This window comes from Seriola lalandi, unplaced genomic scaffold (genome assembly GCF_002814215.2).
Source record: "Seriola lalandi dorsalis isolate HSWRI2012SDOR001 ecotype SW California unplaced genomic scaffold, Sedor1 jcf7180002054524, whole genome shotgun sequence".
Classification (NCBI taxonomy): Eukaryota; Metazoa; Chordata; class Actinopteri; order Carangiformes; family Carangidae; genus Seriola; species Seriola lalandi.
Genome location: NW_019525077.1, coordinates 1413481 through 1427526, shown reverse-complemented (window position 1 = coordinate 1427526; position 14046 = coordinate 1413481). Strand labels below are relative to the sequence as shown.

Below are 14046 nucleotides of genomic sequence, written 5' to 3'. Positions count from 1 at the left end.
GGGGGGGGGGGGGGGGGGGCTCTGTTGTGTCTACAGCTGCTGCTCTACATATCCCTGGTGAAGATCCGGTCACTGTGACCTCGGGGCTGGCTGAGCCTCCGCCCTTTTGGCTGGCATGTGCAGCTGGCTGCACAGAAATTGGTATGTTGTGGTCTTTCCTTAACAAGACATTTCTTTGTTACCTTGTCTGAGGATGATCACAGACCTGACTTGTTTGTTGTGGTTCGGACAGACCTGACAGTTTGGTTTGTTTCTCTCAGGCTGGTGTGAAAGCTGTCGGTTGAGCTCCGATGCAGATTAAACTATCTGACCAAGATGCACCCTTTTTGTTTTTTTTATTAGCATAAGAGTTTACAGACATGGCAACTGGCATCTTGGAGCTCGACCAATGAGTTAGCCAGGATGATAAAATCAGCTTATTGCAGCTAAATCAGTGTATATGTCAGCAGATAAGATATCCAGCTTTGAGATGTGGTTGTCTCCTCAAAGTTGATGAATTAATGCATCCGTCAAGAAGAACCAGAGTTGTTCAGTTTTTTTAATTGACTTACTGCGCTTTTTTTCCCCTTTTGTTCTAAGTTGCGTCACAGCACAGAGAACTTTTCAATGACAGAGGTAGAGACAGGTGATGGAAACTGAGCGCAGCACAACACTGGACAATGTGAGACTGGTTTTTCTTATTCTTACTTTTTTTTGATTGTTTTATTTATGAATTTCTCATATCGGAACAAGCAGAGCCGCAATAAACAAAAATAGACAGAGCACCCATTACAAGAGACAAGACACAAGGGATTCATAGCAAGAAATCACAAGAGAAAAATATCTACCAATAAGGTCACTGGTTCTCAGTGTTAAGCCGCCAGCCTGCGAGAATAAGTTTACTTAGACGTTTCTGCGGCGGTAATTAGACGGACACTTGGGATACAACATGGATAATGAAATACAGACATTACTGACCTTGTCGTCTTTGCTGGCAGCTGTTCTGTAGTTAAATTCAGCATTTTAACACTGCAGCTGTCTTTGCTGTTCAGTATGTTTTTTGCAACTAATCAACTGCAGAGAAGATAATCTGCTTCCTGTTTACACCGGCTCACGCATGCACAGTGTACGTGATTGCTCAGGTATTGTATTCGTTTTCAGGTGCGGTAGTATGGACGGAGATCGGGTCAGATACGCAGCTAAAATGGTCGTCAGGACAGAGATCTTTTTCGTCGGTGTCAAAACCACTGAGTAAAACTCTTACAAGCTGCGGTGACAGATTTTTCTTGACAAGCTTTTAAATCTGAAATGATGGTGTGGGGCAGTTTGGACTTTTCCTCTTTCACTGGTCATGTGACAAACTAGTTAGGACATCACTACAGACGGGTAAAGACAGCAAAAACTCTGAAGTGGTCCTGAAGTCTGAGGCCACATGCCTGAGTGCATCAGCGTCTTCCCGAAGAAGGTTGGGCGTTTCTCAGTAAACTGTTAAACTGCAGCAGTAAATGATTTCCTCCTGCGGGCGGTGGGGCTGTGTTTACAGTGGGGATTGACTCCCCGGTGACACCATTGATCTTTATCTGCTGGTGCTGAAGCTTCTGTGCACATGAAGGCCTGCTGTCATCGCGCCACATGGGGAGCTTTTTTTAGTACGAGGCTGCATCTCACCTCGTCACATGAGTTATAGAGATAATACTTGTGTAATCTGTAATCAACACGTAGGTGACGGAGGCTTCTGTTGATGCGTTCGGGTGTTGACTTTGAAATGTTGTTCTTGGACCGTGCGGCCTCAGTCCTCACCGCTGTGCTGCAGTGAAGTCGGCTTGACAATGGCGCTCGCGCCCTCTCAGGTTTCAGTTTCCACAAAGTGAGGGGCAGATCACCATGGCAACGCCGTCCACAGGTTCCCTGACCTATCCCCTGTCTGAGGAGTGTAGAGAACATTGGCTTCCTCTGCGACTGGTCAAGCGTTTTAATTTTTTTGTGCAAAATTTAAGCAATTTCCTTAATCTGTCGTCGGCCATGTTGACAGGGTTTTATCGTTTAACTAGGTGTTTACTTAATCTTAAACATATGTAAACACAAAGTCTCCTGAATTATATATCATGTTAGACTACAATAACACAAGTACAGAACAATACATGGCTGAATACATTGTGTGTTTCATTAGGGGAGTTTCTGAGGGTTAACTGTGTGTTTATGATTTAGAATTTCAAACAGTAAAAATGGTAGAAAGTAATGTGTACATATTAAAGATGGTGAGTTATGTAGGAAATTGTGAGTGACTTCAGACACAGCAAAGCAGTCCACTACGCTTCAGTTGGACTAATTTGACTAAATATTTAATAATAATAACAATTATAATGACAGCTGTTGCCCAGTGGCTCATAACTGCGACTACATTAGTTTTGTTTTCATTGGTTTATATAACAGAAGCTGTTATATAATTACATGTGCAAACATGTGCTGTGAGGGAGGGCTGTGATGCGTCAATGTTGACATAAAAACATAGTTGAGATTGTGTTATGTCGTGTTTATTGGTAGTGGTGCACACAATAACTTTTATTATCTACTACACTTGAAACTGTTGTATATGAGTACTATTAATCTGCACATGTGGGCATCTGTGTTTAATATTATCCCCCGATTGCTTCAAAATATGAAAACATGTACCACAGAGATACATTAATACCAAACCTGTTTTACAGGCTGCTGAAAGGCTGTTTTGTTTATTCAAATTAGAGATTGTGATCTTTTCATAACTCTGGTTTTAACATTCTTATTGTCGGGACACACGGCAGCAGAAGGGGATCTCTGATCCAGTAAGCTCATATTTAGAGGGTATTTTGAACGTAAACACGGTGGTGTCATGTTTCCTCAGCAGGTCATCTGTTGTTCATTGTTGATACAACTACCCTCCCTTCCTCTCTTGTCGAGCTGTTTTGCATATTCAGTGACATCTGCCCCCCCCCCCCCCCCCCCCCCCAAACAGACCTCTGCACCGGCAAAATGCTGATTGTCCCTTCCCTCCAGCGTGGCTGAAATAATAGCAGAGCACGGGTCACCACTCGAGTCAATATTTGTTCATGGATACCGCCTTCTGGACAGGCGCTGTGTCTGTTTTCATCCCTGTGTGGAAAAAGAAATTTAGTGAGAAATTATCAGCCACATTTTGGATGTTACATTACAAGGCATGATGTCAAGCCTGATGATTAGAGTATTATTGATTCTCTTGCCCACTTAATCAAGTTTCCCACCATGACCACCAAATGTAGTTTATATGAAAGACAGCCAGGATGTTGCTCAGAAGCTCATGATCTGTAGTCGGCTGTAAAGCAGCTGAGATCACTTTGATCACACACTGAAAACTCACAAACTCCAACTCAAAAACTCAAGGATGTTGCAGTTGCTCATTGTGTTTTACAACCAGAACAGTTCTGAGTACATAGGCTTGTTTAAGGCTCACTTGTGTTTATTTTAATTTTTGCCAAAGATTGTGGCACATTGTTGAACTGTTGATGGATTCACAACTGCAGCTGCCAAAGCAAATCTGTCATCACTGAAGAGCACTTCGAAATCCAACAAATCAATTCGTTCACTTTATTGGTGCACGTCTTCTTTCACTGCTTAAATCCTCATGACAGTAGTAAAATGAAACCACTTATACTTGTGTGCCAGAACAGCGGCTTTGTAATGAACCTGTTTGTTATTCCACTGGCTGCTTCTGTCAGGTACTTTGGCTACACACTCATTTGCTAAGTAGTTATTGCAGTGATTTTTTTTCTTCTTTATTTATTTATTTTTCTCTCACTGCTCGAACAAATATAGTTCTGATCTGAACCTCGTTGTCAAGTGAATCCTCAACAGAGCTGCAGTAGAGAAATAAACTAACTAGGACAAAAAGAAAATGATTTAATGCATAAAAAAACAAAACGTCAGACAAAATAAAATATAAATAGTAAAAGTTATGTGAGCATATTGTGGGAATCTGGCGCACTGAGAATATTTTGTCAGCACATGCTTGAGAAAAGAGTTTCGCATGAGCTAAACATGACTGTGTGTGAGCGATAAGAAATAATAATGCTGAAAAATTTTGACAGCGCTGAAACAATTGTTTTTTTTCCTCCCTTCGCCTCTGAATCATTCCCAAAGGTGACGTTGAAAATTCCCAGAATACCGCTGGAGTTAATCCCTTTGTTTTGGTGAAAGTGGGGATCCTCCCGGCGAGGAGAGGGCGGCCATAATGCCACAGTGTTTCCAGTGGAATGTTACTGCTATTGTCAACCAGGATGACTACCCACTGGGAGGACACCTCCTCCTCCTCCTCCTCCTCCTCCCCCTCCTCCTCCTCACCCCCGCACCACCAACACAATACAATGTGTTGCATTATACCTATGAAGGCATGCTACTGTTTTCATAGCCTATGACCCTGTGACCGCGAGCCGAGGCCGGGATAATGAAAAGGATGACACGGAAGTCATTGGTTAGTCCTGCAGTTATTACAGCTTCCTCTGCACAACGACGGCTGGGAATCCAGGCTTTTATTTTCTCAAACACACAACTCTAATAACTCTCGCTGTGGTGTCTTCAGGCCTTTTTATTGTGTGTGCAGGTTTTTACATCTGCATGGTTAAATGTTGAGTAAAGAGTAAAGAATCTATGCAGATGTAATATTTTAATGTCAATAAATCCATATTGATTTAACTGAGGTTATGAAAGTTTTTATATCTAGGGCTTGATTAATCTGTATATTATTATATTTTTCATTTATTTATTGTTAAAGCATTTAGTCTATTAAACGTCCAAAAAAGAAAATGTCTATCAAAATTTCCCAGAACCCCAAGGTGTCATCTTGTGATGTAAAATAGTGTTTTTTAGGGTCAAAACCTCCCAAAAAATTCAATTCATAAAGAGAAAAGCAGCGAATTCTCACATTTCAGAAGCTGGAACCAGCAAATATTTGGCTTTTTTTAATGTATGACTTTTAAATATAATATATAAAATAGCTCCCTGTTGATCGACTCATAGTTTCATTAGTTCTGATGTTGAAGCAGCTTATTCAGACCTGACATTTCTGATGATGATAAACTTAATAAACACCTTCCAGTGCATCCTGGATCTGCTCTGTTCCTATGAGTATTATTTCGCTCTAAGACACGCAGACTCGTCATTTTATGATCAATATAATTAGTAGATATTGACCTAAATTTTTACATTCACAGCATTTGCTGTATGAATAGTGTCTCCTCCTGTTGCTCCAAAAGGTCAGTGTTTTATTTCATAAGCGAGGATTGAGGTGGCCACTGTCTGCTGTAAAACATTAACAGGAAACCTCAAATGTGCAGTTTAATTTTGACATAACACACATTTATTTAACCCATGACCACAATGTCATCCGTTTGTTTCCAGTTAAAGCTTGTGGACTCTGCCATGAAGCTGCTTCTGAGTTGGTTTTCATTTTTCTGTTACCTCTCTTCACCTCTGTGTCTCTCTGAGATAAACACACATTTTGTTGTTTTAAACACTTCCTGAAGCCGTTGAAGTTTCCTGTATGAAGACAGGGAGTCTCTTTGTTGTCATTCTTGGAGAATGGAAACAGCTCGAGTGTCTGTCAGGCTGTCAGGACGCACCTCTCGCAGATGGTTTGAGTGAGCGGTTCGTGTCGGATACAGTGTTTTCCAACGTGTGTGAACAGGACCTGGTATTAAAACCTTTATGTTTAGAAATGTGCCAGTAGCATCAAAAAGCAGCTGGAAGATGAGTCTGTTCAGATTTTTAGTCTTTCATCAGATAAATCACATTTTCATGGTGATTGGATAATATTTAATTTTAGCTATGGTGTTTAATACAAGTTTAATTTCTCAACTTAAAGTATGAAAAAATGGATTTGTTTTGATTTTGTTACACAAACTGATGTCTCGGAGGCACTAGCACTGAAAAACTTAATTTAATGCCCAACAGCAGATTGTTGTGAATTGGATTTTGTTAGTAGCTTTAAATCTTGCTAATAGTATAGAGGGATATTTGTTTTTAATCTTAAATCCAAAGCTGCGAAGTAGAGCTGCAACAATTAGCTGATTAATTGGCAGAAAAGTAATCAGCAGCAACTATCTTGTTATTTGTTTTTGTTTGTGCTTTTTTTTTTTAAATCAAAATGTTCTGGTTTCTGCTTCTCATTTGAATATTATCTAGTTTCTGATAGTAAACTGAATATCTTTGTGGTTTGGAGTGTTTACATCACAGATTGATCCAGCGCTACTCCAAACTCTGATAATGACACTTCCTCTGCCTTGTTTTATTGCCAAAGTTTTATTTATCATCTGTGGGTTCTGGTTTTGTGGTTGAATTTGGCTCGTCACCAGCCCCCGTCCGCTGTCTCCATCTTTTTGTTCTTACATTTCCTCGTCACTTCCCCCTCGGGAAAAGAATTAGACTTTCAAATGTTAGGAGTGAAGCGGCGTGTGGGCAGCGCCGAGCGCTGTTAATGACGATGCCCGGGGCTGCTAGCGTGGAGGGAAGAAGAGGGAAGGGGGTTTCCTTTTGGAAGAGTTTTGTGCCTCGTCGCTACTGTCCTCCTTCAAAAAGACAATCCCCCCCCCCACTTCTTTTCCTTCCCTTCTCCATACACACCTTTTTATCTCCCTTTCTCTCAGTGGAACAAATCATTTAGCTGCCACACTAATGGGATTAGTCCTCACTCCCGGCCTCCCTCCCTCTCTTCCCTCCCCTCTTGTCTTCTTTCCATCCTTCAGTTCTTCTCTTTTGGGGCGCTGCCTCTGGAAAAACACAAGTGGTCCATCCAAATGAAAAGCTTTAGAGAGGGCAAATTGTGAATTAATGAGGAGTAAATGGAGGATTTTAGAGCTTCATTCACCTTACTTGGCCTTGTACTGTTTACCGAGTTTGTTACTAAAGTTTCCGTGGCTGTGATCTTGTGGATAAGTCGACCCTCCGTTTGCACTCGAGGCCTAATAAACTCTTAAAAGCTGCAGTTCGGTTTTCTTTACCCCAACACAAGACGCTGTAGAGAGTGAGCAGGGATAACCGCGAGTCCCCCTCCAGATTAGCATGCTTGATATCCTTGATGACAAATGACACTGAGGCCAGTTAATCAGGCCTAACCACTGATGTCACCACATTAAGCAGCACTGTCCTGCTATCGCCGTGATAAACAATGAGGCCAGCTGAGAGTGAGAGAGAGTGAGAGAGAGGATCACAAAAGCCGGGCAGCGTCAGGGCCAGCTGGGGACGAGGTGCTCAACAGATGGACATGAATATATCTCGCATTAGGTTTTTAAATTAGATGGTTTTCTCCTGAGGTTTTTATTCTAGAAACACACTGTGATAAAAGCAACGGTAGCAAACGAAGCGGTTGTGTAATAATCGGAGGATAAAAGCTCAGTCAAACTAGAAAGTTCATTCGCTTGTCTTCATCAAATCGGCTGCACTAGAAGCTCAGTGGTGAATAAGACATGAGGCTCTACATGCGCTGACTGATTTAATGATGACACACCTTTTTGCTTTTGAACTGGTTTGTAAATTTGAGGTTGATTACAGTCGGATTGGACCACAGACTTTAGACACTAGTAAACCAGGAACTGTTCGGTCGCAGTAGAGCTCTGAGCTTCTTTCTTTCAGTGTATAGTGCCATGTGCTGCCCCTCGGCATCTTGTTCTCAGGATTACACACATTTCATTAAGTGAAGAGTTTTACTGAAGAGAAAAAAATAAAAGTCTTTCTCTCTTATCGACACAACTGTCTCCAAACCAAGTCTCTGTTGTGGAGCAGTTCATACTTTGATAGAAGGTGGATCAATATAAAAAAAAAAAAAAAATAAAGGGAGGTGCAACACAGATAATAAAACATAATAAACATAACATCCTCTATAGTGATAACCCCTTCCACTGAAACAAAATTATTTTGCTGCAGAATTTCAGTTCGAAATGCTGGAGAGGCATCGCCTTTAGGTGATGGTTCAGGTTATTTGACATGGGGTTGTGTGAGGTTGCACCCTCTCAGTCTGGAGAAGCAGCACAGAAGTTGAGTCCAGCTGCTGTGGACGGGGACATTCGCAAAAACAAATCAAAAATCACTTTAAGTATTATGCTTTATTTTGCATTGTTTTTACCACTTTATCTTGCCGTCTGTGTAGCTAACTTTCTGTTGCTTAAAGCTTTTATGTCAAGGAAGTTTTTCAAGTCATACGAGTCATATGAGTGACGACGCAACTAACGACTATTTTCATCATCGTTTAATCTGATGATTATTTTCTTGATGAAACGTTTTGTCAAAAAAAATTTTAAATTATATTTATAATTTCTCACAGGTCAAATTGTGTATATGTGTTAGATATTTTATTTATTATTATATGTGACAAGAGAAAAACATCAAATCCTCATATTTGAGAAATTCAAACAATCAAGTCTTTGGCATTTTTGCTTGAATATTTAAAAAAAAAACCTATTACTCCATTATCAAAATAGTTGCAGATTAATTTTCTGTCGATCAGTTAATCAATTCATCAACCAACTGCTGCAGCTGTAATCATGTGGAACATTAGACTGCATTTTTTTTTGGCTTTTCAGTGTGTGTATCTGCTCTAATTGTGATTAAGGATTGATTTAATGAGCTTGGTTTAAACCCGTTTAGCACGACCCGCTCACATGTGTTCAAGCTCCTCAGTCACCTGTCACTCCCACAGTCAGTTTGCCGCCTTCTGTCGACGGCACCGATCGTGCGATTTTGATCAATATCTGGCTCTCAGAAGCCAAGCGGTTTAATGACTCGGATAAAACGCTGAGTGGAAAACGTCTTATCTTTTGGAGGATGTTTCATGCTCATCTTGTGGTTGAACGCCCCTGAAGCTGGCAGGTGTCTCTCACGCTCCCCAGTGATGCTCGACCGCCTTTTGTTCCCAGGACCTGAACCGTGGCACAGCTGGGACTGCAGCCCCTGAAGATGAAAATCTAGCTCTTGAGGAGCGCCAATTGATTTTTAAAAGAGAACTCCATAAAAAGATAACTTCATTGTCCATTTAAAATTTAAATTTCTTTATTTTAATTTACATTTAAAAAAAAAAGTGCTTTTGAGTCATAAACTGAATTCATACTGCCTTTTGTAATGCGGCTGCTCTGTATTTGAACCTAGAGAAGCACAAAAAAAGACTGTGTGAGTGTCTCTTTGTCATAGATGCTTTACTCGCAGATGTAGGTCAGTCTGAGAGAAGAGTGTGAAAACAGGATAACTAGAAAACAAGTAAAAGGAAAATGGTGTGTGTGGGTGTTGGCCAGTTGCCTTGTTGGGACCTTGAAAACTGTCTTTATCTCTACAACCTCTGTAATTTCTTTTAATCTCCTTTCCAAAGAAACAAGATTTGCTTCTTTCTGAACACTTGATCTTTGTCCAAAAAATGCTCCTTGTTTGCTACATAGTTTTCTACAGCCACTGAACTCTGTTTTTAGAATATGCAAGTACTCGGTTTGCAGCTGTAATTATGAGGAATTCAGATTTCAGTGTAACATTGATAAAGCTCACTGTGTGACGTCATTCTGTTTCGTGTAAGATCAGATGCTGGTGTAGCATCGTACGGCGCTGTTTGGCTGGAACACAACAGCAGGGCCAGGCTTATAATCACGAATATCGCTTACTGACTGAGTGATCATAATTCCACCCATTGGTCAGCCAAGTGTCACATGACTGAGTTTCGCGAGTCCCAACGAACCCAGTTGTCGCAGTTCGGTTTGCTTCAAGTCCGCGTTGCATTTGCTTCACCCGTGCATCGTGAACACAAATACAGACTGAACCATGGCCGCTTGTAATGACAGCAAGACTGGTGGATGAAGAAGTCACTACTGTTCTTCTTCAGATATTAAGCTGTGAGTCCAAGAGCAGCAGCTCTATACATTCGACCAGCAGGAAGTCAGTGTTACAGACATGTAGCTGTCAATCATTGCTGTCATGAGACACCACAGTCAATTAATTTAAAGGCTAAAATCCAGTTGTTACCTCTCCTTTGCTTCATGAGCCAGTTTCTTGCTTTTAAAAAATGGCTGCAGACTCAGTTCAGTGTCTGTTGGTGAAGTGTAGTGAAGGAGCTGCTGCTTTTCCCTCCTTCAGCTCTGTCATGAGTTTAATTAGCTTGTTCTTCATTGTCTGGCTGCTGTCAGAGGAGAAGGGCAGCGGAGGACGCGGCGGTCGATCTCATTGGTCCGTCTCCAAAAGGTCGGCGGAGCGGGTTCACTCGGCACAAAAGCAAACACGGGAGCACTTAAGATGGGGAATTTCTCCCACAATGCCTCTTTTGAGCGCAGCTGAGTTGAAGCTCTGGGAGTGACGGTCTCTGACTGGAGCGACAGACTTCATCTGGAGCTGTAATGATTCCGACAGACTTTGTTTAAAATGATCTTTTATTATGACGAAGATAGATGTAACAACAAGTGGCAGCATTTCTTTATTCTTCTTGGCTCAAAAAAACTTTTTTTTTCTTTGTTTGCTTTTCATCATCGATTGATCCGCTGATTTTTTTTTTTTTTTTTTTCCGTTAATTGTTTTGTCTCTAAAATTGTAGAAAATAGTGAAAATGGACGTTTTAACCTCCCACAGTTGTAGGTAACGGCTTCAGATTTTTTTTATTTGTGAGACCAAAATCCCAATATATTCAGTTTACAGATCTATCAAGTCCTCACATCTCAAGAGTTAAAGCTCATTTAGATTGCAATCATTTGACTATCAAAATAGTTGCTGATTATTTTTTATAATTAGCTAATTGTCGCAGCTGCAGCTTTTAAAAACAAAGCTCAAACTCTGTTTCATTTTTCTGTGTAAATGTGTGAAGTTTTTTGCTGAGGCTGTAGTTTAAAGATGGTGTTATACTGGACTCCATTATATTGAGTTTTTTCACAAACATGCGGAGGGCAGAATATTAGAAACACCTTTGAACATATTAGAGCTGCAGTGATTAGTCAGTCGTCAGAGAAATATTAATTTCTTTCCACCTTGCTTTCCTCTGTTTTGTGTCTTTGTAAACTGAATACCTCTGGGTGTTGGAGTGTGCAGCTCTTCTCAACATGACAAACCACAGTTACGTTTTGCTTCTCGTTTGCATGGAGGGTCCCCTGCACTGGGGGGTGGGTGGTGTTCACGTCCACGCCTCCCCTCCGCCTTAGTGACTCCACTCAAGAGCTAAACAAATAAGTGGCTCCAGCCTGTCCTTGGTCAAGTGCAGGCCGGACAGAGGAGGCCATGTGTGGGGGAGGGAGGTGTCGAGGGAGGATGACAGAGGGAGAGGGAGGAGTGGAGGAGGGACAGTAGATGATTTAAAGTATTCAAGTCCAGATCGAACAAGTGGTTCGGAGAGCTGAGGACGATGGGGAGAGAGACGGAGCTGGAAGAACTAAAGAGACGAGGTTTCTGTGCGTCTGTGACTCTGCTGCTGTTTGGGAACCAGCTCAGAACTCTTTGTCGGTAAGAGTGTGCCTTTGTCAGGACCCTGTGAGAGCTTTTTACTCTTTGAAGGTGAACAAGACAGGAAGTTTGACTTAGAAGGCAGAAGTTTAAAGGCTCTGGATGCTGTTTAGTCACGACATTGAATATGTTGGTTACTCCAGCTGTTTTGTCATCTGGACCGAAGCTTAAATGATTCCTTTATTACTATTTGGATGAAGAATTAAAAGTGTTTTGGCAGAAATATCAAAATGAATCAGCTTTTCAGTTGTGAAAATTAGCTGCTTTTCTCTTTTTTTATATCATTCATATCAATAAATGTATTTTCTCTCAAAGGCACATTATACTTTTTTGGCGTTTTGTCGATCAGACAGATTAATCATTGAGATAAGAAAATAAGGAGCTGGCTACTCAATAAATAATCTGTAGCTGCAGAACAAATCTGGACTAAGACTTAAAATAAACTTAAAGTAAACATTTTACAATTATTATTCAAAAAGAAATAAAAGCATGTAGAGAATAAAGCTTTTGGAAATGTGGAGAGTAAATGTGATTTACAAACATCCTACTTTCCCACTTTTGTAGTTGTACTATTAGAGTCCAACATGCTCTCTGGATCAGAGCCATCTTTCTCCTCTAGGGGGCAGTGTTGTCAACCGAAGGAGTTGCTGTGTTCAGAGGAGGGCTGTGGGGAGAGTTGTGTGTGTCCTGAACTAAATCACCGCTCGGGACAAGTGGATGCCGCAGTGAGCTGAAAGGTCTAATTAATGATAAACTATAAAGGGTAAAGTTAAGCTCTGGACATGCAGGTGTTTGAGGAACAATGTGTGGGTGAGAAAGGTGAAAACAATCTTCAGATGTCAGATTGATCATCACCTCAAATGAAAGAGCAAGAGGTCACGCTTCTTTAATAATACACAGCACTAAATGTGGTTGTTGAGGGTGAAGATGATCCTCAAATCACTGAAGACTTTTCCAAAACGTTGTTACTGCTGCAGATACATTGCACCTGTATTTTCTCTGGAAACACATTAAGTGTTATTACCTCAAACAAGATAAAGGCTAGATCTAATTGAACCAATAAAAGATGAGACAAGCTGTTGGCAACTTGGCAAAAACTTAATAATAACGTAATAATGCTGGAGGTGGTGGAGTGAATCTGCCAGATATTTAACCCCCCAGCCTTCTACAGGCTAAATCATGTCGGGGTGATGATAAACAAAGATACTGTGGAATCAAGCAGTGTGAGCTGTGAAAGACTGAGGTGGATCCTGTTTAAACCATTTTATTTGCATTTGACTGTCTTGTACCAAATTCCTCCGAGGGGACACTGAACCTCTGGAGAGCAGCTGCAGGATAATGTGGTTGAACAAGATAAAGCACATTCTTAGAATAGAGACAATCAAAGAGACTCTTAAGAGCTTATAATAGTATTTATTCTAATTCGCTTGTACCTATGTGAAAAACAAAACTAACAATACGAAGACTATGGTGTTGCACAACTTTAAAAGCATAGATGTATAAAAAAAACATCTGAGAGTGAACCTTGGTTTTCATTTCTACACGTTTCTAAAAATTTTCAAATGGAAGTCTAATAAGAGACCGAGTGATACTAACTAATGAGATATGCGTTGTTTTAGTGACCATTTAATTACATTTGAGTATCAAACCAACTCCGTCTGTAAAATGCATCAGATGAAAGAAGATTCTTTGAGTAGGTGTTTGTTAACCTCTCTAATGGTGCAACAACCTCTGCTGGATGAGTTTGTCATAATGCAAAAGAAAGGACTGCGGTCATTTCCAGAACTGGCCGTATCACATTCCTGTGTGTGTGTGTGGTGTTTGTGTGTCGGACGTATTCTCACTTGTCTTGAGAGTAGGAGGTTGTTTTCTCCTCTCTGAATACACCGAATGTGTTTTTAATACTCTCTGTTACTTGAGTACAGACCGTAACCTTGCTCTGTGCCTTGAATTTATCTCCTGACACAAATGGAACGACTTGACTGAATGAGCTGCCTTTGGCTCCTCTCAGACTCTGGACTTCACATTTTTCACTCCTACATAAACCCTCACCACATTTGCAACGCATCTGGGCTGCTGCGGAATTTTTTACTTTTTTTTTTAAACAGTACAATATGCTGTAGATTTCAGATTCAGCTGGCTTTAGACGGCTCCGCATGTGTCTCGCAGATGGCTCAATCTGATGCTCTGTAATTTGACATCCTCGCTCCAGAGGCCAGAAGTTTAATGCTCAGAAGATCTCTGTTTATGTCTTTTCCTATCTTGAAAAAACAAGGATCCGTTCCCAAGCATCTATTTCAGAATGCACACTGCACAAGTTTTCTGAAAGAGATAAAAAGTGAGGTAGAAATGGTTGGAAAGAGGAATGAACGATGACCGGGAATGTAATGACAGGGGTGCATGTGTAATTTTCGTTGATTTTAATTGAGCAATCGGTTGTCGTTCCTAAATGCTATGTTTATCGTTGTGCACAGGCGGAAGAATGGCAGGGAGTTGAAAGTGATAGCACCAGAAATAACTTGATGTGTGATTATACAGCGACAGGAATGACTGAAGGTTGACTCATCCTCTCTCTTTATGCGATCCCACTTTGGCCGCCGTGCT

General features: G+C 40.9%; 1 protein-coding gene across 2 annotated transcripts in view; it reads left to right on the top strand.

The window, feature by feature from the left end:
* kank1a (KN motif and ankyrin repeat domains 1a) overlaps positions 1–14046 on the top strand; it is a 56661-nt gene that overhangs the window by 8654 nt on the left and 33961 nt on the right. The window lies entirely within an intron of this gene.